The 23989-nt window shown below is 49.5% G+C and overlaps 1 protein-coding gene across 1 annotated transcript in view; it reads left to right on the top strand.

The window, feature by feature from the left end:
* Window positions 1-461: 461 nt before the first annotated feature.
* The window catches only part of MYT1 (myelin transcription factor 1), a 58986-nt gene continuing 35458 nt past the window's right edge, over window positions 462-23989 (top strand). The window contains exons 1-2 of the mRNA XM_008932678.2: window positions 462-552; window positions 18780-18880. The gene's annotated coding sequence lies outside the window, so the exon portion shown is untranslated. The remainder of the gene's footprint in view (window positions 553-18779; window positions 18881-23989) is intronic.

Here is a 23989-nt window from a genome sequence, read left to right as displayed (position 1 = left end):
CGCTGACAAAGGCAGATAATGCTGGCTTTTTTCTTTTCTCTTTTTTTTTCCTCTTGTTCTTTTTTTTTTTTTTCCCCTCCCCTCCCCTCCCTTGGATTGAGACAGAGGGGAAAGGCTTTCAGAGCTCACAGTTGATGTAAACAGACGCAGGCGTTTCGCCTTTACAGCACGAAGGCTGGGTTGTTGTTTTGAAAATTGCACTGGAGAACCGGAGGGATTTTTATGATGATCATCATGCTCCTAGGTCCATCTTTGCTCGCTCGCTCTCTCGCCGGATGCGAGACGCTAGTGGACATGTTATGCTTCTGACTGAAAAGAGGTTGAATAAGATGAGAAAGGAGGAGATTTACTGAAAGAAAAAAAAAAAAAGCACAACGTCGCATTCAGCCGGGAAACTTTCTGAATATTTCTGGAAGAGGATGCTTGCCGGGTTTGTGAACCGCGAGATCGGTGGATGTTTATCAGGAGGGAGGTGTTAGCAGAAGACGCTCCCGGGCGCCGGGAGGAGTTTGCGCCGGCGGCGGCGGCCCCGCGGCCGCGGAGCTCTCGGAGGTGCTGACGGCCGGGCGCGGGACCGGCTCCGCGCGTCCTCCCGGGCTCCGCCCACACCCCAGCCCCCTCCTGCAAAAACTCCAGCCCAAGTCCGCAGCTCGCACTCCCGGGCGCCTGGGAGCCCCGCGGACCTCGCCCGGGGAAGGCGGGTGGCGGAGGGCTTGGCGGCTCCCGCTCCCATTCGCCGGCGGCTGCTCGCTCCTGGCACTGCCAGACTTTTATTTTTTTCTCCTATTTTTTTTTTTTTCTTTTCCGCTCCCCCCCCCTCTTCTTTCCAAATATTGCCTACTTTAGAGTTCTCTATTTATAGCAGCGAGGCACAAGGGAAGTGTGCCATGTTTGCGGATTTCTCTCTATACGTTGACCACGACAGAAATCTGCGTGTTCTTATTTTTAGCTTGCTCGGAAGAGGCTTTGCTTGGCTAATCTCTTTATCAATTTTAGCAAAGTTTGTTGCCGTTGTTGTTGCGTGGGTAATTTGGGGAGAGAGCGAGGGGCAGGGGGCTGGTGCCTGAGGATGTGCTTGCGATCGACCCCGGCGAGTTAGGCTGAGTTTGGGGTGCAGTTTGCCGGCGGGTAGGATCAACACTTCGAGAGGGGGCCCCAAAAGGGGGTCTCGCGGCATCCCTCCGAGGTCTCCCACGTGAAAGAGCAGGTCGGGGGATCAAGCCCTCTCGGAGCAGGAGGCTTGAGGCATGCCAACCCCCCGAGCCGGCAGGGGAGGGGGCAGGCTGCCTCTCACCCGCTCCCCCGAGCGGGCCGGGCAGTGTGCGGGGGACAGCCGCTCTTCTGCTATTGTTGAGCCCCCTCGCTCCGAAGAGCCGCTGAAAACAAGTGCAAAAAGCCCCGGCTAAACCCTCGCCATCGCCCTGCCGCTACTTTTAGTTAATTTTTTTTTCTTTCTTTCCCTCTCTCTCTCGTTGGCTCATCTGCTGTTATTATCAGCCTTTTCCATATGGCCACTTTAATTAATGGCAGACAAAAGGGAAGTTGGGCGCGGGCGGGGGGGTGGGTGGGGGGGAATCTAGAATTAGAGTTTATAGTTGGTTTGTCTCCCTCTGATGCTGTCATAGAAACCAGAAGCAAAGATGCCGCCTTTCCACTTCTTTGTATGATCCTGTTTATTGTTCCCGAGCGGCGCAGATTGGAGCAGGCGCGTGTTGCAAGGCACAAACCAGCGCCGGCTGCTACGGCCGGGAAACCCGGGCATAACTTGTCCCCTTCGGCTCCTTCAAACCTGCCTGCCGTCTTCCCTCCCCTCCCCTTCTTCTCCTGCCTCGGGAAGAACAAGGAGAACTTGGTTTTCCTTTTTAGCTTTCTCCTTTTTTTTCCCTTTTCTTTTTCTTTTTTCCTTCCCAAGTGATGTTGTTCTGTGGGATCCCCGTCGCACAAGGAGTAGGAAAACTCCTGAAAGTTCGTTTTTTTCCCTTCCTAGAAAGCAGATCAGAGTTGTCCCCTGTGTCCCGGTGGAATTGGGGTCCTTGTACCCCTGGAACAGCAGGTCCGGTTCTGTCCCGGGGTGCTGTTACAGAGGGAGTACCGACCCCGCCGGGGATGGGCGGCCGCGGTCGAAGGTGGCGACTTTCCGGGGGTCCCGTCCAGGAGGGGTCTGGGCAGGCAGTCCCGCTTGTCTCCTGCTCAGTCCCGGGGGAAGGGACCGTGAATCCGCACCCCCTTCCCCCACAGGGTCACCGCCGGCCCGCGGCAACTCTCGTGGGGAGAGGGAGCAGCGGGGCCGCTGTAGGAAAGTCAGAAACTCCTCCCGCCACGTCCTCCTGGGAGCACCTGCCGTGGGGACCCCCGGGGCTTGGCCCGGCTGGAGGAGCCACCGCTGCGGGACGGTGCTTAAGGTCACTGCCAAGGGTGGCTTTGGGATGAGATGCCTCCTCTACTTCGGGCAATTCCTGGGCTGGAAGCGGGCGAGAACTCCTTCCCTGCAGAGCCCAAACGTTCCCCTTTCTCTCCCCACCTCCACTCCCTCTCGGTCCGAGCTATTCGGTGCCCGGTCCCTTTGCCCCGGGAATCATCCTTGTCCCCAGGGCTGGGGGGACAGGGAGCAGGGGGAGAGCAGCCCGGAGGCTGGAGGGCTGCTCCCCCACATTCCCCCACTCTTGTTTTAGAGAGCTGGGCTGTACCCGAGCATGTCCCCGGGCTGGGGTGGGAGGGAAGGGGGGGGAGCACAGCGAACCCAGGTGCCTTCCAGGTGGGGATTCACCCAGCGGGGCCGGGACTGTCCCCAACAACCGGGAGCCGCAAACTGGGGGGCTGAGGGTGGGCAGGGGCAGGCGAAGCCCCGCTCTGCGTGTCCCTGCCCCGTCCCGCAGAGCCCCGGGAGCCGGAGCGGGGCGGCCGCGATCCTGGCAGCAGATGATGATGATGATGATGATGATTGAGGGCAGGCTGACTTCGCAAGACGTAGCTCGGCGTCAGAGCAGCTGCCATTTTAGCAGACGGTGCTAAACTTCCCCCGCCCGCCCCCCCGGAAGGCTCGGCTTTGGGGTGCTGCCTCCAAACTTGGGTTCTGGATGGGACACGCTGCTCTTCTTGGGCTTTGGGGGGAGCAGTGCACCCTAAGTCAGCAATACACCCGGAACAGGCTGAGTGACACAGCTTTAGAGCTCAGGAATATGAACTCTTCTCCCTCCCTGAAATCCCCCCATGGTTTTGCATCAGGGCTTGAGGAGAGCAGGAGAGGTTATACTCGTGAACCTCAGAAATCAGTCTGTGCAATGCAAAATGGTCTCTAGCTCCAGCAGGGGGTAAAGCTCTCCTTTCACAACCTCGGGTGGGGCTTATTTTGTAAGGGATGATGCCATCCCCTCTCTGAAGTTTGGGGGGACCCTCTGCCCCCAGAGAGCAGAGCAAGGAAGGGGAAGCGGCAGGTTTACAGTAAAGTCTGGAGCCGCGGCTGGGCTGGGCTTCCCAGAAAACATGAAATGAAGCGTGGGAAGGGGAGGGAGGGGCGGGGAAGCATCGCCTTACCGCTGGAATTCAGACGTGAGAGTTTAATGGCAAAGTGGGGGACAGGACCCGCTCTCCCTTTTGCTTTGTGTGTGTGTGTGTCAATCTGTAAATGGAAGGGCTTATTTTTACAGCTGTAAACTGTGTGGCTTAGTTGCTAGAGCTCTTCCCTTAATGAAAAGGCAGTCTCCTTTGTAGCTGTCGCTTTGTAGCTGTTCCTCTTTCTCATACGCGGGAGCTGAGCATGGAGGATCCACGCTGCAAAAACTTCCAGAGCTGAGAATACACTGCTGTGTGTTCCTCTTCTTCCCCCAACAACCCCCCTCTTTGGGTTATTTGTTGTGCAGATGCTGTTTGCTCCCTGGCTGTGCATGCTGACGCTCAGAGGGGAGACCAAGGTGGCCTCAGACTCCAGGTTTATTTGGCTTTTTGGGAGCTAGCAGCTGTGTGAAAGGGATTAGCAGTCTGGCATTAACTACCATTAACAGCCTCTCAGTTCCCAGGTATTTCGGGAGTTTTGACAGGGCAGAAGTTGCTGTCAGGAAACCTCATTCTTTCCACCTTTTCTTCCCACCTTTTCAGTCTTTATCCTGGATTTTACTGGTTTCTACAAAGAATAACTCCACCATCTATGTACACATGCTGTTCTCCTTGGTATGTGGTGCAGGGTCCACTGGTGTCTGACATCCTTAAGGCTGGATTGTGTGAAACTTCCCATTGTAAAATATTCTGTATCAATTCTGAGGTTGTTTACCTTTGCAAAGTAGAAGTTTGATCCACAGGCCAATCCTTAGAGAGGAGAATCCTGGTGTGAACAGAGAGGTGAGGTGATAAGCGCAGGCTGTGAAAAGTTTCTGGGGTGGAGAAATGCCTCAAAGCACCTTGCTCCAGGAATGAAATGAGTTCACATGAGATTTCTTCTTTGGGATCTGGGAACCAGGTCATGAGTAATGGTAAGAGCAGGGCTGGGACATCTCTTCTGCTCCATTCAGAGGGGAGAGAGAAATCTGTCATTTCCTGCTCCCCACGAATATTTTCACCAAGGAGAAAAAGGGCTTTTTGGGTGTATATTTGGAGGAAGCAAGTTCCCCCTCTTGGCAGGTTAATCTGTCCAAGGGAATTCCTGAAAGTGCAGTGTTGGAGAGTTCAGGATCTGCTTTGCTGGGAGCAGCCTGTGTCGTGGTTTGGCCCTTTGGGACAGGGCTGAGACATGGAAGGTGAAGAGCAGTTTCCAAGCATCTCCTTCCCATTCAGGTTCCGTGGACGTCCTCTGCACGGGAGCAGCAGCCCAGGAGGGCATTTCTTGACTTCCCCAAGCTGCTTTCTCACAGTATCTGGTGTGGGAGGGAGGTTGTTTCTGCCTTGGGAATAGCTGGAGGTGGGCACTGAGGTGAGGACATCTCAGGGGCACGAGCATGTGTTGAGCACGTATGTTTAAAGACTGTAAATGTTAAAAATCACCAGAATGGAGCAGATCCTCAGAAACTTTTAACATTGTGGGTTTTCTGTGGACTCTTTTATAGAAGGCACAAGCTGGACTTGTAAGGAAAAATGGCTAAATATAGAACACAAAACTAGTGATTTTCTACTGTTGAGGTAATTGATCCTGACAATGCTTCTGTGAGGCTTTGCTGTGGGCTTGCAGGAGGGGATGGGGAGGCAGAGAAGGTTTCTGGGCTGGAGAGGTCCAGACTGGGATCTCAGTGTGTAGTCTCGGTCTCTTTAAGCAGGAGTTTGCCCTCTGAGGGGCTGTATTTTGAACAGCACTGGCTGCTTTTTAAAGCCATGCCTCCCTCCATGCTACAGGAGCCTTTGATGAGGCAGGAAACTGGTCCAGCAGTGCCCTGGATGGACCCAGCACTGGGAATCGTGGCTGTTTTTGGGCAGACCCAAGAGGAAAAAGGCAGGCATGGCTCTGGCTTGTTTACAGGTGAATGTGGGGAGAGGATATGGGCTGGGAGTGGGCTGGGGCTTTATCCCAGCACGCTGCTCCTCTGCTTCTCCCATCAGAGCATCCTGGTGTGCCAACTGCCACACACACATTCATATGTGACTCGGATGCCTGATGTGTTTTGGAACAGCAAGGAAAGGAAGGTAGCTGGGAAAGCTGGCCCAGGGAAGGGTGGCCTGGTGTGAAAGGAAGTCAAGAAAGAGAAATGGGGAATTCCCAGCATAGTTTGTTTGAGGAAAGGGTGGCCAAGATCACCTTGTCCTGTCAGCTGGGCTATTTCCAGCAAATCTCAGTCTCAGGGAAGAATACTGAAGTGCCATGCTCTGCAATGCTCTGCTTTTCAGTTTGGTTTGGTTTTGGGGGGGAAAAAGAAAAAGAGGAAAAAAATAATTTTCACCTAAATTAGAATACTTTTGATCTTTGTCTTTCATTGAACTTTTTGCTTCAGAGAGAATAGATTAATAAACACTTTCAAATGGAAGAACATAGTTTAGAAAGGTTCCCCTTTCATCTTTAACACAGAGCTTTAATGCTAACCTGGGTATGAGCTGGCTGTCCCCCCATTCCTATTCTCTTGCTTTTTTTTTTTTATCTTAACAACAATAAATTTGCTTTTATTGTGATCATGCTGGCCTTTACTGGTCACTTTTTATTCTTTCCTTTTTTATTTTGAAGTCAGCACGTTGAAAAAAAAATCGCAATGTTATTTTAATCAGACCAAATGAAAGAGCAAATCAGAGCGAGAATTTTAATCTGCCCCAAGCAAAACTGCCTTGTACATCTGTCATGTTGGGATTAGTGGAACTCTTTAAAGAAGCTGAAGACTTTTTAAACAAAGTATTAAACATTTGTGACCTGATTTCCATTCTTACAATATTCTCATTAATAAGAGTGCAGGCTGAAAAGACATCTGTTAGGTCCTATTTGTTTTAAGAATATTAAAGGCTAATAAGAATATTGCAGGGTGGGGGTGTGTGTGGGGAATTTAAGTGTAACATTTAGAGCCAGATCTCAAAGCTGCAAGTGATTCTGGGTCTAACTTGGTGGGGGGAAGCACAAATCTTGGTCACAGAGTTGGATGCATGTTGGTCTTGGTCAGTTTAGGGTGTTGGTGCCTGGGTGAGGCTTCCCTGAGGGCTGGGAGCTTTGCCTGGGGCTCCATCCCTGCTTCAGGAGGGGAGAATGAGAAAAACACTGCCTTTCCAAGATAAAATTTAGGCTGAAATGATACAGAAGCAGAGACAAATACAACTTTGTAGACAAATACAACTGGTATGTGTGTGTCACCTGCACTCATCCAGGGTTGCCTTGAACCAGCCAGGAAACAGTGTAAGGAGGGAGTGAAAACATCCTTCTTGGTTTTGCTGCTTGCGTTTTGTTTGATGGGAAGGCAGTTAAAGTAAATGGCCCAGCTTGGACCCCTAAGGAAAAAATGAAGCCAGGCATGTGTTCAGTAAAGTACTTGCTGAAAGAAGCCTTCACTATTAACGTGGGTATATGGTTTAAGAGGAGGTTGCTGTCGACTGCAATCTTTGCATCTTGTTTATGCTTGCTGGGTAAAATATTAACTAAAGCATCTGAACATAAAGTTCTGGTGTGAAAGAATATCAGCAGGGGAGAGCCATATGGTGCCAGGCTGCTAACAAAATACCAAACGCTGGAGATTCCTTTTTGCAGAAGACTGAAAACTCTCGTTCCCATCCATAATACATGAGCTCACGCCTTTGATTACTCTAAACATTAGTCCAAGCGGTACAGGCGTCTCTTTGGAGCTTACACAACTTAGGGCACGCGGTGCTCTTCCCCCCTCTTCCTTTACATAAAAGAAATCGATGTCGAGCTGTTAAGATACAAATATCCAATATGCTGTAAGACAATATGTTTCCGAAACTGCTGCGTAAGCTGCCTTTCCTCTAATTAAATATAAACTGCAGCAGAGAGTCGGGTTTCTTCGTTCCTTTGCTTGAAACTCTTTGGCAGGTGCGTGGCTCTCCCTAGGACAGTATCTGCAAGTCAGCTCTCTGCCAGTTTTGGGGAAGCCTCTTGCTCCTTGTGGGTGCAATCAGAACCTCTCTGATCGATGCTGAGGGCTGTAATCGTCTCTCTGAGCAGCAGCTCACGGGCACTTTTACCTGAACCCTCCCTGCAGGTCAAGAGTCAGGTGTATTCAGCAGCAATGGATTCAAACCCCACATTAGGAGGATCCCCTGGTGAATATTATTAGAAGGTACAAGAGATGGCTCTGGGAGAGCTTTCATGCACACAGTATTTAAAAACCGGGGTATTGCTGGAAAAATCTATAGATGACACTCTAAGCACTTTTGAGTTTTCTTTTTCTTTTTTTCTTTTTTAAGCAATCCCTCGAAACCAACAATTTGATGTTGAATAACTTGCACTTGTCACTGGGCTCCTTGAGTGTGGCTGGTTAAGGTTTGTGGGAAGCGCCTCATTATGTGAGTGCACAAATACCCACACAGTGCAGAGAAGCCTCCCCAGCAGCTGCCTTTGGTTAACCCACATTTTCAGAACTGGAGCCTTTCCCTGCTCCTGGTGCTGTCCAGCCTGGGAGAGGCAGCTGTGGGGGTTGGAATGTGATGGCTGTCTGGCAGTCACGAGTCTGGGGCCAAAGCTTGCATTTAAGTCACCTGTTTCAGCTCTTGAGCATCCAAACCCTCTTAGAAGCCCATCAGAAGCCTAAATGCAGAATTAGGCTTTCCTCTTTCATCACTGGTTTTTCCCATTTTGGCTGTATGGCCAATGCAGGGTGATGGGAAGGATTTCAAACCTGAAATCCTACTGACTGAATGTCTGGTGAAAGTTTTGGGGCAGGGAGGGGTTGGATCTGTGACACTGTGTCCCAAGTAGAGGTTGCTCCACTGTGCTGCTGGGATAAGTGAAGGTGTCAGATGGGCTTTGAAAGAAGTTGCCTGATTTAAGCCAAAAACTGCCTTCTAATGGGGCTTGTAACCTAAAATGAGCCTTCCTGGTGCACATGTGTTTGGTCCTTGCTGTACCCAAAATCCAAGTGCGTGTGTGGGAATGAGAGGAAAATAAATGAATTCCCTTCCCTGATAAAGGAAAATGAAATCTTGATTTGTAAGAAGTCAAAACTGTTGGGTGGGTGAGATTCCAGGTAAAGCTATCTTGACCAAAGTTAGCCCAATTTGAGAGGAGCTCTGCAGAGGGGCACAGTTAATTCATCCCTCTGAAATTTGATGTTGCCATGAGCACATCTGAGGTCCCAGCTTCTCCTGCTTTTGCATACGCTTCTCTTCCATAATTCTGAAGCTTTGCATCTAGCGAGCTTCTGGCAAGTGGAGTTAAAGGTTTGTTTGTTGCCCTCAATATTTTGATGTAATTAGTCAGCGAGTAACTCGCTGCTTTTGCCCAGAGAAATGCGCTCTCCAAGAACACAAGTGACAGGAGAGGATTAAATAGCCTTCTGGAGAGAGCTGCTCCATTTTTGTTTTTATTAAAAACAAAACAAAAAAAAAAAGTAAAAAAAAAAAACCAAAACAGTGCCTGGGAGCAATGTTGTTGCTCTAAAAAAAATGACATTTGAAACAGTTAACTCCGCCTGCAGTGTCTCAACAGAGCACGGAGTTGTCAGCTTCTCTCTCACATTCCCTAGAAACTTTCGGCTCCCTCCCATCATGGAGCAGCTTCCTGGCTGCTGGGGAGGCAGGTGGCTCTGGCAGGTTGGCTGCTCCTGCTGTGCTCACCCACTGAGCAGGGAGCACTGCTGAGGAGAGAGCAAGGACTCCCTGCTGGAAAGGGGAGGATTGGGAGAAATGATTTGGAGGGGAGAGAAACTTGTGACTCACGGGATATGAGCTGATCCTTGGCTGTGGGGCCCAGGTATGACTACACTGCTGGGGACTGTGGGTTTTCTCTGCTCCTGGCTCAGTTCTGGGGCAAAACCAGTGCAGCACAGCAGGCTCAGCCTGTGCAAGTGGCTGGAAGTGGGGATGAAAGCTGCTCTGAGAGCAATGCCCATGGGTGTCCAGCTGCTGCCTCATCCCTCCTCCTTGTTCTCCCTGAGTTGTATTCCCAAGCAAGCAAAGGCTGTGGGAAGGACAGAAAGGTATCACTTGTCTCTATTTAATTTCAATTACAGGGAGCCTGCAGGAGTGCTCGGAGCAGTGCCAGCAGGGCTATAAACTTAACATATTTGATGATTCTCCTCTTCAGGCAAACAGTGCACAGCAACCACCCTATTCAGCAGCAATAATCCTGGGGGGCTGGGACACTCTGGCTGGCAGAGACTCCTGTTTAATAAGCTGACCCTTCAAAAGCTGTTAATTGCCTTATTTCATAGTGGGCAATGGGGCACCCTGTGTGTGTCCCCCTGGTCTGGGGGGCTCAGAGAGGGAATGGGCTCTGTTTTGAGTGTGCTGGGCCCACGCCATGGGAGGGGGTGCTGGTGGGAGCTGGGAGCCAGCGGGCGCTGAGCAAAGCTGCCTCGTACCCCAGGGGAGTTGTTGCTGCACGATGATCTCACCTCCTTTTATGCCTTATTGCTTCTGTCTCTCTGACTCCATATGACACACGCTTACGTGTCAACTTTTCACTTCTTATATGGCAGCAGAGAGGAAAGGCTTAATATCATAAAGACAAGCTGGCAGCTGGGAAGTAGCCCATTTAGTCATCTAACTTTGCATCAGAGGCACTGCCAGCCCCTTCCCTGGCTCTTCCAGGCAGCTTCTCCCTCCTCTGCCTGACCTGGTGTCACATGTGGTAGAAATCCCTGCCAGAAATCCACCTGCTTGAGCAAACACTGCTGATGGGCCCCAGTCCTGTGCTGGGGACAAGATGATTTGTGTCTCTCAAACCCCTCTGTGTGCCCAACGTGGGCCAATGTTGAGCAGAAATAATGTGGGATTTTTGTTTTAGCTATTGTGGGTTTTTTTGCAGTTCTGTTTTTGTCTAGAACCTGTGAGGCTGAGGGTAAGGTCCCACCACAGATTCAAATTCACTTTGCCTATGACAGTCAACACTGGGGCAGCTCCAGAGGTTTGGAGCCCAGAAGGAAACTCAAGTCATTGACAGCTAAATCTATGGATGACTAAAATGGTAGAGGTTTCTTCTACTCTCACTACATGCTGTGGAAATTTTCAGAAGCAGGTACTGAGCTGAGCCCTGTGCTGTCCTGTCCCAGGAAGGTTGTCTTTAACTGGCTTTTCTTCCTTGCTATTTCTGTATGTGAAGAACCTGATTTATTACCTTTGCTCTTTACGTTTGGCTTTCCCCCAGCATGCAGCCTTGTACCCTCCTCTGAAAGCACAGTGCTTGGGCTCTCTCTTCCTCTTCCCTCTTGATTTCCAAACTAATGATAGAGCAGTTTGGATGCAGCGTGTCAAATACTTGAACTGGATCAATGCATCCAACTCAGTCTGTTTTGACATCCATCTCTGCTTGGAGTACTTCCCTGTGCAGGCCTAGAGCAGCTGTGAGGAAGGGAAGGCTTTGGTTTCAGCAGTTGCTGATGCCTCCTTTCACCCTTCAACTTGTTGGGGTGGGGTCATACTACCAGCCTGGGGGGACAACCCTGTCCCCATCCCCACAGGTGGGGAGATGCACATAGTGCTGGTGTTGTGGCTGCTGCCATGGTGGAGATGGAATCAGCACTATGCTGCTCTCCCTGGAGGTTTACCCTTCTCTCACCAGCTGGGAGAAATAGAGGTGAACTAGAGGAGTCTTGGAGCTGAAATCCTCTGAGTTTGTTCCTCTGAGTGCATTTATCTCATTGTGGCTGCTTCCTCATTGGCCTCTTCTTCAGCCACTCTTGTCACTGTTCACCTTCAGGCCCAGGAGTCCTGATGTTTCCCTGCAGCCCCTTTGCACAGCACAGGTACAAAGTGCACACACGGCCCTAAAGGTCTTCCCAGACCACCGTGGGTGGGGAAGGACACCCCTGTCCAACACTGGCACTGCCAGTGGATGTTCTCCTCGTGCCTGCTGTGCTCAGCCCGACTTGCACAGGTGGTTTGGCCCTTCCTGAGGGCTCCTGCGCATCAGCAGCCCCATGGGAAGGGTTTTACAAGACCAGAGATGCTCTTGTAACCTCACCCTGAGCCGTCAGGTCTTTTCCTTCAGCAGCAGCGTGTCTTGGAGCTGCTTCCTTCCCAGCGGCCCAAGACAAGCTTATCCAAAACCACCTCTAAGAATTTATCTGCGCTGAACTCTCCTGCTGGTGTTTCGACACGTCGGCTCCACGGTTGCTTTCAATTTGGTATGAAAAGTAATTATTGCCGGGGTGCAGTTTAGCTGTTGTGTTTTACAGTGCTGGTAAGGTTAAAAGAAATAATAATAATAATATAAGAAAGACTCAGCCAGAGTAACTGCCTGCAACATGCTATTTGCATTTTTAAGGAAATACTTCTTTGAGACAGCTTGGGTGAAAGGTCGTCATTTGCATATAAATGGAAAAGAAAGTGTGTGATGCTGGAAGTTACATCTATATTATTTTCTCAGCAGTGAGCTGCTGTTTTGGAGATTAAGGGACGCGGTTTGCATTTGGCTTTTGTGGAATAGAGAAACTACCAGGAAAGCCAAATTAGAACAAAAAAATGAGGGAAATGTGCAAGAAGAAAGAAGCAACATCATGTTTCTGGGAGATGCTTTCCTGCAAACCTGACACCTTACACGCCTGTTTGCACATGTGCTGGGCACAGCACATGAGTGTGGCTGGGCAGAGCTCCCTCTGAGTGCATAAAAGGATGGATGCTGGAGATGAAGCCAGGGGCAGGAGTGGTCCATGCTGTGAATAAGCCTGGCAGAAGGGGAGGATGCTGGCACTCATCATTTGCAAGTGATAAGCCAGGGTTTGTTTGATATTTTATTTTCTTCTTTAATATTATTATTTTTCTTTTCCTTCAGACTCAGGTATATTTGGAGAGGAATTAATCAGCTGTGTCAGTGAAGTTCCTCCAGTTGCAGTAGGAACACTTAGTGTCTGGCAGGAGAAAGGCAGGAGGCAGAGAAGTCCATGGCTCAGGTCTTGCTCTTGCCTTAGAGAGGGATCTGCATTGCCTGAGAGCTTTTCCAGGACCTTTTGCTGCCCTGGGCCTTGGAGATTCTCTGGTGGAGAACCTCAGTGCTTTGTTTCACCTCTTGTTGGTGGCCTTGCTTGCCACACTTAGAGCAGCTTTGTGCTTTGACAGCTCCCCCACGGAGCTGGGGGAAAATGGGATGTTGAACAGTGTTCACTCTTTAATCTTTTTGATCAATACTTAAGAACCCTGTGCAGACAGCAGCGCTGCTCTGGGCACGCAGCTTTTGTTCCTCTCTTGAACAGTACACAAGTGGTACAAGGATGGAAGGTGAAAAACACCTTTTATACCCTGTGCAGTGCTGTGTACTGTGCTGCTGCCACTTAGTAGAAAAAGAAAAAATACTCTAATAAAAAGTCTTATTAACTGGCCATGAACACTGGAGCATGAATATTGCTCTTAATGAGGAGAGACTGCAGCCTCATTTGCTTCCCTGCATCGTGGGTGCACAGGGCTCCAGCTCTTGTGGTGTTGGCTGATGCAGAGAAACAGGATGAAATGTTGGTCCTTTCCTAGGGCTCACCTTGGTGTGCAGAGGTGCTGGGCAGGGATGGACAAAGGGCCCCAGGTGAAGGATGGCAGCACAGCCATCACCAGGGCCTGGGGATGTTGTCTCCTGTGGCAAGGTGATGTTTGAACCTTGCTCCTGGTGGATCTTGATCCTGCTACTGAGCCCCACCACTGAGGGCTTTGCTCCCTCTCCAAGGAACAGGTTGCCCTGCTTCTTCCCTTCCCATTGCAACACGTTCTTATATTTGGGATATTTGAATAATCTTGTGATGAAACCAGTTGCTCAGTGTCGTCCTAGGGCAAGGGGGAAGGGATGATCCCCTTTTCCCATAAAGGACCTGACAAAGAGTCAGGTATCCAGAAGTGCCAGGTATGACAGGGCAAAGCATGAGCTGGCGTGGCTAAGGTGACCACAGGGGCTGACACAGCCACTTGGGCAAAGGTGGCAGCTGACAGCATCAGAAGCAGGATGAGCCAAGGGCTGAGGTGTAGAATGGAGCTGGGAAGTCGAATGTGAGTCACTTGTGCTTCAGGCAGTGTCGGATGAGGGAGCTGAGGCAGGGGATGCTCCCTGTGCTGCAGGAATTGCTGGAAGGAGAGTGGCAGGTTCTTGTGGCTGGAGATGGAGAAGCAGCAGCACTGTGCTAGCAGTGACCTGTCCTCTCCCCCTTTGCATAGTGAGATGGAAACTCTGGTGCTCTTCTCCTCCTGTGCCCCAGGACCTGCAGAGCTGAGCAGGGCTGTTGGCACTGGACACCTCGGGGCTGTGCTGGTGCTGAGCCGGCTGCTGAGTGTGTCAGCAATATATGCTGTGCTGCAGGGGTCTGTTTGGCAGTGAAAGCACTAGGAAGGCTTGATCCTATTGAAATCAAGCCCTTCCTTTCCTTTGGGTAAGGGGAAAAATAAAAGGTCAGAGTGCACATCACAGATTTCATAACCTTTGATGTCACAGCATGTGGTTTGGTAGCATGGTGGGTTAAGCCAGCACTGTGTTTTTGCTGGAACGGTGGGATCACAAATTCAGCTCATTGCTACAATGAGTTGTTGGGTCTCTGAACAGCCATGCAGTGCAGCAAGGCAACCTCCTGCTCTGTGCTTCAGTGAGTGGGGCCACGGTGGGGATGAGGAGCAGTGAGCTCATGAGCAAATTTTGAGTCGTGCAAACACAGTCAAGGGTAAAGGTCCCTGCAGTTCAGCTCCAGCTTTACAGGAGAAACTACTCATGACTCCTTCATTTCTCCTCTTATAGAGATTATAAACCCTTTGGAACTTGCCCAGGTGAGAACATTGAAGCTCAACATCCCCATCCCTGGAACTGTCCAAGGTCAGGTTGGACTGGGCTTGGAGCAGCCTGGTCTAGTGGAAGGTGTCCCTGCCCATGGCAGGGGGTTGGAACAAGATGGTCTTTAAGGTCTCTTCCAAACCCAGCCATTCTATGATTCTATGATTTGCCTGGTGATTGCTCAGCTCCTCTCCAACCATAGGGAAAAGTATCTTTAGGGGTCAGCAAACGAACAAAGAACAACCACAATCTATCCACCCATGCTACATCTCCCATCCATACACCCCATCTAAACTGATTATTAAATCATATTTGCTGATAAGTATGAGATGTAATATCTATTACACAGTTGTTAAACCTCAATTAATATGTTTTAATGATCAGTCGTTTACTGTGCACTATACAATTAACATCCAGTATTAGATCTTAAATTAAATGCGTGTTTGGGAAGCTGAATTTGCAGCACTGAACATCACCATGCCACGGTACACAGCGATAATTGCCTCGAACAGACAGGCTTTCTGTGCCCCGAGAGGGGGTTAAACCAACACCCCTGGCATCAGAGAAGAATGGAGGAGAATTGCTACAGAAGCCAGGTTCTATTTTTTCAGTGTATTTTGATCCCTACGGAGGTTTTCATTAATTTCTCTTGGAAAAAGCACCCTGATGCTGAGCTGCTGTGCATGTGAGAAGGTTAAGCTGTGTGGGGTACCGGCTCAGAGGGGTGTTTTCTTGGTAAGGGTTGGGAAGGAACATGGGGCAATTAGCTGTGCTGAGTCCTGGAGGCTGTGCAAGGGGGTTCGGTGCTGCAGTTTGGATCTGAGACTGAAGCCTTAAATCAAAGTTGATTCATGCTGCCTGCCAGGGGAAAAGCCCTCACTGCACCCTGGGGTTGGGGCCATGCAGGAAAGCAAATTCAGCTCTTGGTGTTCTCCAGGCAGTGACCAGTGGCCACAGAGCCGTGTGTGTGTGGGCAGTGCCCTGCAAAATCAGTCATAGAATGGTCTGGGTTAAAGGGACCTTAAAGATCATCTTGTTTCACCCCCTTGTCATAGACAGGGACACCTTCCACTAGACCAGGTTGCTCCAAGCCCTGTCCAACCTGGCCTTGAACATTTCCAGGGATGGGGCAGCCACAGCTTTTCTGGGCAACCTGTGCCAGGGCCTTACCATCTTCGGAGTAAAACGCTTCTTCCTAACAGCAGATCTAAATCTCTCCTCTTTTAGTTTAAAACTGTTTCCCCTTGTCCTATCACTGTTTGCCTGTGTAAAAAGTTGCTCTCCCTCTTTTCTGTAAAATGCAGGGGTGTTGGGCATCCAGCAGTGCAGAGGAGTGCAGAGGTCCAGGGGTGGCTTCTCCAGCCTAGAGAAGTTGTAGAACTTGGTTTTGATTTTTTTTTTTTAAATTTATTTTAATTCACACTAAAGAAGGGGACCAAAATGCTCCCTCTGATCCCTGGCACTGCTGCTATATTTGCTCTGAGAAGTGAGCCCACGTTGTGTGGCAGGACACTGAAGGACCCAGCTTGTTCTCAGCACATTGCTGCCTTGTTAACACAGGATTCACCTTTCTCATAAAAAGTGTTCCTGAGTAAAGATGAAGAAAAATCTTTCTCCCTTCCTTTTGCTTTTGTCACACTTGGGGGAGCAAATGAAGATTGATATGTTTTTCTTCTAGTCTTTCAGTTTAAATATGCAGTGGTGCATCTTATGAGAAAAGGAGGCCTTCACCCCCCACCTTTTCTCTGTGGAAGTTTCCTCTCACCCCAGTGCTTTGCTACGTCAGGTGCAATCTCTGCTGAGATTTGGAGACAGAGTGTTGCTGCAAATGTGGCTCCCCTGGTGCTGTAAGGACATGTGTGGGAGCTGGCTGCCACCCAGGTAGCTCCCTCCTGCGGCATCCTGCCTCGTTTTCTATTCACTCTCCCTCCAAAGCTTCCTATGAGGTTTGCTGTGTTTATTTTTGGGGGAATTTTCTGCCATTCTTTAGAGGGTTTCATTTTTTTCCGGGAAATCTGTGCTTTCTTCTTTCTCTGTAAATGGAAAGTAAAGCACACACGTCTGATTAACACTCAGAATTGCTGTGGTCTCCCTCCCAAGTTTCCACATCACCTTGTTTGGTGTTGATGAGAGTGACCCAAGTGTTTCACAGAACCTGTTCTTCTGTGCCAGGATTGTACACAGCTTGCAATATTTTGATTCACAGCTGACAGGTTTGGGAAAGAACATCATTAGGAAGAGGATGGTTGTGGATTGTCCTAAATGGTCCTGGGGAAAAGCAGCCTGTCCACTGGAGGCCCCAGTGTGTGCTCCAGTCCTGACTGTGTGGAGGGTCCTGAGGAGGGAATTGGTGGGGGAAAGCTGGCGGTTTCCTTTGGGATGTGAACACCAGGCAGTGATCCATCAGGCCAGCTGAGCATCTAGATTATTTTTCAAGGGGGAGTGGATGCAAGTGCTCCCAGCTGTGTGCTTCAGCTGTCCCAGTTCAGTGCCAGAAGGGGACCCCAGAATCAACCATTAACTCCAGGATCTGCTTTCAATGGGCTAAAACTCATATTTCAGGCAATATCTCACACTTTCCCTTGGGTGGCACAGGTAGGGGTTAACACACATGTCCTTCACATAACCAGTGAGCTTTGTTTCTGCTGAACCCGGGATCTGGAGGGAGGTGGAAAAGGCAGAGCCAGCAGTGCAAGCTGATCCTCTCCGGAGACCAGACACATTTAAGCAGCACAAAGTACAGGAAATCTGATTCCAGTGTTGATGGAGCTGCTTTGGCCACCCAAAGTGGGCTGGGCAGAGGGACTGGAGCAGGCAGGAAGGCTCTGAGCTGGTGTGGCCAACACACCTTCAGCCTAGCTGAGGCTCCTCGTCCCAACACTCAGTGCCTTCCCTTCTTGCTTAAAGGGATGAAAATTTGGGAGGTTGGGATGGGACCTGTGGCGAGGACAAGCTGACACTTTGAGCCAGATTTATCCATGGCAGCTTCCAGAATTCACCCTTAGCCTATGACTTAGGCACACATGAGAAAACAGGCTCAAAAAGGATGAATCTGCATGTATGTTGCTAATTTTTCCTCCTCGGGGTTGTATCTCATGACCTCTCAACCTTTCAAAAATCTTAAACCCAAGTAGAGCTTTGATTTGGCATTCTGGATCCATTGTTTCTACAGTTTAACCCACTCTCTGCTCCATCCCATAGAGGTTGCTCCTGCTTTAAAACATGTTTAGGAGAAGGATGATCAGTGAAATGCTTCAGATGAGCAGGCAGGCTGTAATGGCCTATGAATGTGTTATTGAAACATCTTTATTTCTTCTTATTTGATATTTTTTCCCCTCTGTTCTCCTTTCTTCTCTCCCTTTCTAGCTTTTTTTTTCTCATTTTGCTTGGTTTTAATCATCTGCCTGGCCATCTGTGCTTCCCTGCTCCCTTTCCTCGGAGCTTCTCCAAAGCAGAATAATGTTTCAGCAACTCTTGGATTTTGCCTCCAAGCCCTGTGCCTTTTCTTGGGTCTAGGCTAGAACACAGCGTTTCAAACAGAGTTGTGAATCTCCCATGAAACCTAGAAAAGTTCCCCTCGCTGCACTCCTGGCTTCAGAGCAGCTGTTTAAGGACAAACACATAAAGATGACTTTCACAGTCACCTATCTTAGGCACTATCTTGGATGTACATCATCATAGGATCAAATTATCCCAGTCTTTCCATGTGCTTGTTCCTGCAAGAGCGCTGTGGGAATTACTGGTTGTTTTGTAGTCTGTTCTAGAGGGAGAACAGACACAGGCAAGGAGGAGTCAATTCCCTGGTGATTTTCTGCATGTTCTCCTAAAAGCTGTTTTGTGACAGAGCAGTTCCAAAGTTGCTTGCCTGGTGCCCTAAACAACAAGTTATCTATTGCTGGCAACACAGCTCCCACAGGTTTCCTTGAGCTGGTCTGAACCTTCTCCCTACTTCTCCTGTCTTTGAGATCACCCCAAAAATAAACTTCAGGGTGAGAAATGACCCACTCCCAGGATGCTGATGCCAGAAAGTGGCCATGGAAACCTATATGGGGACCCCCCCTTTGCAGTCAGTGATGCCAACTCACTGTTCTAGATGTGCAGACTTTTGTGAAATATTAAAAATTAGCTTCACCTCTGGAAAGAGAAGAGAGTGTAAAGGGAGAAGCCCTCTGCCAGCTGCCATGGGCACCATGAGGTGTCCAGCTCCCCAGTGATTACTCACTGTTAATAGTGTGTTTTCCAACCGAGCTGAGCAGTGTTGCAAGGTTTGGGGTAGGCTGAGGATGCAAATTCTTCATGGCTGGGGGTCTTGGCCTTGGTGTGGTATCCTGGGCTCCTGCTCAGGGCCTGGAGACCCTGAAGATTTGTATGGCAGGGAATAAATATTGCATTTTCACCTCTGGCTGATGCTGCTGATGAGGTGCCAGGCTGACTCTCGATCCTGACCCCGTGTTCCTCTTTTCCTCCTCAGAAAATGAGTTTCGGGGTGAGCTGCTGAATCAGAGGTGGACCTGCGGAGAGAAGATCAGCAGCTGCGAGGGAGCCGCCAGCCTGCACGGCACACACATCAAGGTGAGCACACAAGCTTTTACTTTTTTAGCACAGTGACACCCCCCACACACCACCCCATGTGTTGGCCATGGGATGAGGGCCACGTGTTGCTCCAGCCCCTATGGACCAGCTGGTCCTGGGGGGATGGAGCCTTTCCGGTACCCAAAGTGACAGACAGGACTTGGAAGTCTCTGTCTCCTCGCTACAGCCAAACCTCCTGTATGGTGAATTCGGGCAGGGAGGGCTTCCAGCTGTCAAGATTTGGCTTTGAGTCCAGATAGTTAAATCCTTGCCTTCCTCTCCGGTGCCATCCTTCAAGGATGGCTCAGATCTGGGTATTTAGGTCACTCCCAGGATAGTTAAAATAGGCCCTTTCTCCAAGGCGCCGGCTGGTCGGAAGGAGCCCCTCGAGCACCAGGTGAAGCTGTGGTGCCTTTGGAGGGGACAAGCGAGGCATTCATTCCTGTCGGGACCCCGGACAGCTCCCTGGGCTCAACAGAGCCACTCATTTACTGCTGCAGCTGTGGCTGATGAAAGAGGTACAGCCAAAGCTGTCAAACCTCCTGGCAGATTCCCTGCCAGCAGATTAGGAAGCTTTAATTAAGCAGAGAACTGGGCTGCTCACTACACAAGTGGTGCTTCCTGTCCTATTTTGACCTCTCAGTAGTGAGGCATCATCTCCAGTGTGTGGGTGGACCCACCTGGGTGGTGAGGAAGCCTCCTTGGGTGACTGATGTTACCGACCCTTCCTGTATCCCCAAATAAACCAAACCCTGGTAAAACCCCAAGCCAGCAAAAATCCACCCTTAAAAGCCATCCTTCTTCACTAACAAGCTGTCAGCTGCACACAGGTGTCGCCAGGAAAGCTCACACCTTCTCAGAGAGCAGAGTAAGCAGTTGTTGCTACATTTAAAATGAGCTCAATTAAGGCTTTTCTATTGAACCTGCCAAATAAGCACTTAGATTAGATTTAATAAGATTGTCGTATGTTAATAAAGCAATGATTACAAAAGGTAATATTCCCAGTACCTGGTGCTCATCTAGTGCTCTGCCTCTGACAAGCACATTGTGAATATTAACCATTTCTTGCAATCCCCAGCTCTGCTTATGTGCGTTTTAACTGAGTGACTGATTCGGGGGTGAGAGGAGGAGACATGGAGAGGGAGTCTGGAGGGAGCCTGGATATTGTGTGTGTGTGTGTGTAGCCCTCTTACCTCGCAGGAGGAGAGGTCTTGATCCCTCTCTAACCTTTGGATCTGCACTGTGTGCACACACTTGCACTTACAAGTGTGCTCATAAATACATATTGTATTTAAATGTAGTTTTTCATGCCAGTCACAGCTCGTAATCCACAGGATGCGCAGCGGTGAAGGACAATGGGATGTGGGGCACGTTTACTTATTTATTTTTGCCTCTAAAGAAGTCCAGGCATGGGATACAATTTCCCATGACAGGTTTGAAATGAGATCTCTGCAGTGCTGGCGAGAGCTGATCTCTGCACGGAGCCAGCTGAGCCCGTCCACACGGACGCTCCTGGACCACAGTATCTGATGGCAAAATGAATCTTTGTGTCCCAAATCTTTATTTTCCTGTGCCATGGGGACCTAGCTGGGGTGCAGCTGAAAAGCAGGCAGCTTGTTGGTGAAGGCTGACTGCTGCCAGGACAAGCAGGGATGGTGGTGGGGTCACCAGAGCCCATCCCTGCCACGAGCGCCGGCTATTTTGTCCTCTTTGGAGAGACGCACATAGCTCACTTCCACAACCCCTTCACATGGTGCCAGTCGAGGATAATCTTATGGAAAAGGCAGCTTATTATCGAGCTGGAAAACAACGAGGTTGAAGAACTACGATTTATTTCCCCGCCCCGCTTCCCTACCCCTCCTCTTGTGGCGTGAGAGCCATCGGCATGTATGGAGCCGCTCAGGCCTCCCTGGCGTCGGGATCGCGTGTTGGAGCCCTCTGAGACAGTCAAGAGGAAAGTGTATGTCAACTCAAACTACAGCGTATGAAATCACCCGGCCCGGACGCGCACGGTGCAGCTGCGGCTGTGTCAGACGTGATGCTCAGGAGCAGCTTTTCTGCTCCGCTTCCCTCGTGTGGAGGATGCTGCTGTGTGGAGGATGCTGCTGTGTGGAGGATGCTGCTGTGTGGAGGATGCTGCTGCCATCGCCACAGAGTGTCGGCGCTCGGGAGACGTTTCACTCGCAGCACCGGGTGCTTTCCGGGGGGGGTTGGACCCTTCCTGCAAATGCAAGCTGACAGCACGGCTTCAGGAAGGATGTTTGTGACACAGCTGTAGTGTTGGATTTGAGGTGGGTACAAGCTGTGGGTTTGCGTCTAAACATATCAAGGAAAAATCACACACGTCCCCCCCCTGCCCCGACTCCAAGCCCAGGAACACTGCGCAGGGTGTCCTTTCCTGGAAGCAGTCAGAGCAAAAGGCAGGCAGGAGTTTATTCAGCCGAGGACAGGACTCACAATAGGTGGAACGTCAGGAGGATTTAAATCAAACAGCAAGGAAGAACCTAAAGGAAGAAGAGGAAAAAAAAACCCCTCCTAATCTTTGAGTGTGGTTCTAAAATAGCAGCTGGGAGCTACTACTGAGCCTTTTTTTAAAAGTAGAGGCACCCTGTTGATCAAGGGTATTTCTTCCTCCATCATCCCTTACTTAAAAAACTCACAGCTAGAGAAGCTCCAGCAGGATGAAATCCTCTTCATTTTCTACAGTGACCAAAGATGCCATGGTACTTCACAGAGAGCAAGGGGGAGAAATTTGGAGGCCCAGATGAAGGTCTCTCTGCCCATGTTCAGCCTGCAACAGCCAAGGAGGAGGAATTCCTGGTAGGGTGGGGGAAATACTCCCTCCCCTCCCCCCCCAAAAAAAAAGAAGAAATCAGAACAGGCCATTCAAACCTGTCCTCACCAGTTGGTAGGAGCTGAAGGGCAGTTTTGCTGCCTTTTCCCTTGAGGAGTTAATTGAGGGACTCTTTGGATCTGGAAGAGGGGGAGGACCAAGCAGAAAACTACTTTTCAACAATTCCGTAGGAAAAATGTAATTTCTTCTGGCATTTTCCTTCTGCTGCTAGGCAAATATAAGTTTAGGGTTTTTTTAAACTAAAAATAGAGGCTCTGTGTGTCCGTCTGTCCCTCTAAAGCTCAGATGCAGCTTCTTGCAATTGGCATTTTGCTATGTCCACAAATAAGCACTGATGGAAGCTCTGCTGCTTTCGGTGTAAAATAAATAGTCCCGCTGAATCCTCACCTCCCTTTGTCCAGCTGAAGGCTTTTTCAGCATGTTTATTTTCTCTGAGCTCTGTGGTGCTCTTGAATACATATAAAGTATTACTGCTGACCCGGGGGAATTTCAGTAGGGTCCTTAATGGTACAGATTTGCATAGAGCTGTCTAAGCCCAGGCACACCTGGGCATCAGCACATGGTGGGCTCCCAGTGGGTTTATGTTCTGTTATGCCCCTTAGCCTCCCATTGGAAAGGAAATGTGTATTAAGATAAGAAGGAAGAAGAAAATATCAACCCTCTAGGTACTCTATAAAAGGAAACTTTGGATCCGTGCTGTATTGCTGTCTTGGCAGCAGAACAAGACCTTTACTGTAGAATCAGGCTGTTAAAATTCACGTTGTAACAGCGGGTTAAACTCTTTCTCAAGTTTATCTGCTTGAACCTCATTGACTTATATTTGCAGTATTGACACATCATCATTATAACTTGTATTCTGGTTGTGTCAGGGAGCTCCTTAGTGTGGGGCAAACACATGGTACCGTGGTGCAGGGGGTATTTCTTCCCTTTAGAGAGAAAAGGGGGGGAAAAGGGGCACTCAGGGATGAAATGATGTTCCCAAGGTTACTCTGATTGTCAATGGCAGAGTATTGAGTTGAATCCTGAAGCAAGTACCCTGAGACCCAGCACAGGGTCCTTTCCTGCAGCACTGGGCTAGGAAACTTGCTAGGTGCTTATTTTGACTCAATCTTAGACATAACCTATTGGTAAGTGAGGGGGAGCAGAATAAACCTCTGCGTTTTCTAGCTGGACTAACATGCCTGTGGCTGGCATTTGGTAGCAATAGTTTATTTGTGGGTTTCCCCTTGGATTGCTTTGTTTTCATTCAGAGTTAAAATAATAAGAGTGAGATCCAGACAGCTTCTCAGACTGGCTGTTATGTGAATAAGAGAGAGACCTAATGAAAATACCCTGTCGGTCTCCAGGACTGCAAACATGCACTGTGTAACCTGGAATTCTGCATTAAAACAGTCTGTCTAGAGGGTTTCTGGCTGAGAAGGCAACAGTAAAGGACAGTGGTTTCATGTAACCTTCCTGCATCTGAGCTCGATACCACGGAGGCTCCTGAAGTGCAGTCATGGCTGTGCCAGTTATTTAAGCTGCCTGGAAGGAGCAGGGGCTGAGCTCCGAAATGGATCTTATTCCTGGTGTTTTGGCACTTTAGTGGGGAGTGGGGATTTTTGAGGATGCTGTTGCTGTTGATTTAAGCTGAGAAAAGAAACCTGATGGTAGAAAACCCTCTAGGAGTGCAGAGTTCACCCTATCCTGCCTGTGATGCAAGTGGAATAAATACACAGCGGTGAGGCTGTGACAAGTTCTCTAAAAAAGTAAAGGGGTCTTTCCTGTGGGGAAAACCCTCAATAATTCAAGAGTTTGGGTTTGGAGGTTTTTTTGTACAGCAGGTCAGGCAAGGTAGCCTTTTTGGATTTTGCATTCTTTGGTCCTGAGCAAGGTTGGCTCTGTTCCTGTCTTAGGTGGCTCCTGTCCCACTGCCCATGTGGTAACAAAGTGTGTTTCTGTCTTCCCAGGGTGTTTGATCCTGGCTTGAAAAAGGTGTGGTAGGCAATGTCAGGAATTACTTTGAGGTGCTGTGGTGTAGTGAGGAGCCTGGAGGTTACCTCGGAAGTGATACCTAATTTCCTGAAGACAAATGTAACATGAAATGGGATTTCCCTTATTTATAGATCTCCAACATTTTTAGACAAGCAGCTTGAGCCATTCCCCCCTGCCTGTCCTTGAAGGACAGGGTTAGGAAAATTGAAATTTTGCTTTGCTTTTCCATGCTGGCCCTGTGACCTCTTTTTTTGGCCAGGGCTGGCCCCTTGCAGGTGATG

The sequence above is a fragment of the Manacus vitellinus genome, unplaced genomic scaffold (genome assembly GCF_001715985.3).
Source record: "Manacus vitellinus isolate BGI_N305 unplaced genomic scaffold, ASM171598v3 scaffold_26_pilon, whole genome shotgun sequence".
Classification (NCBI taxonomy): Eukaryota; Metazoa; Chordata; class Aves; order Passeriformes; family Pipridae; genus Manacus; species Manacus vitellinus.
This window is presented reverse-complemented; position numbering and strand designations above follow the sequence as displayed.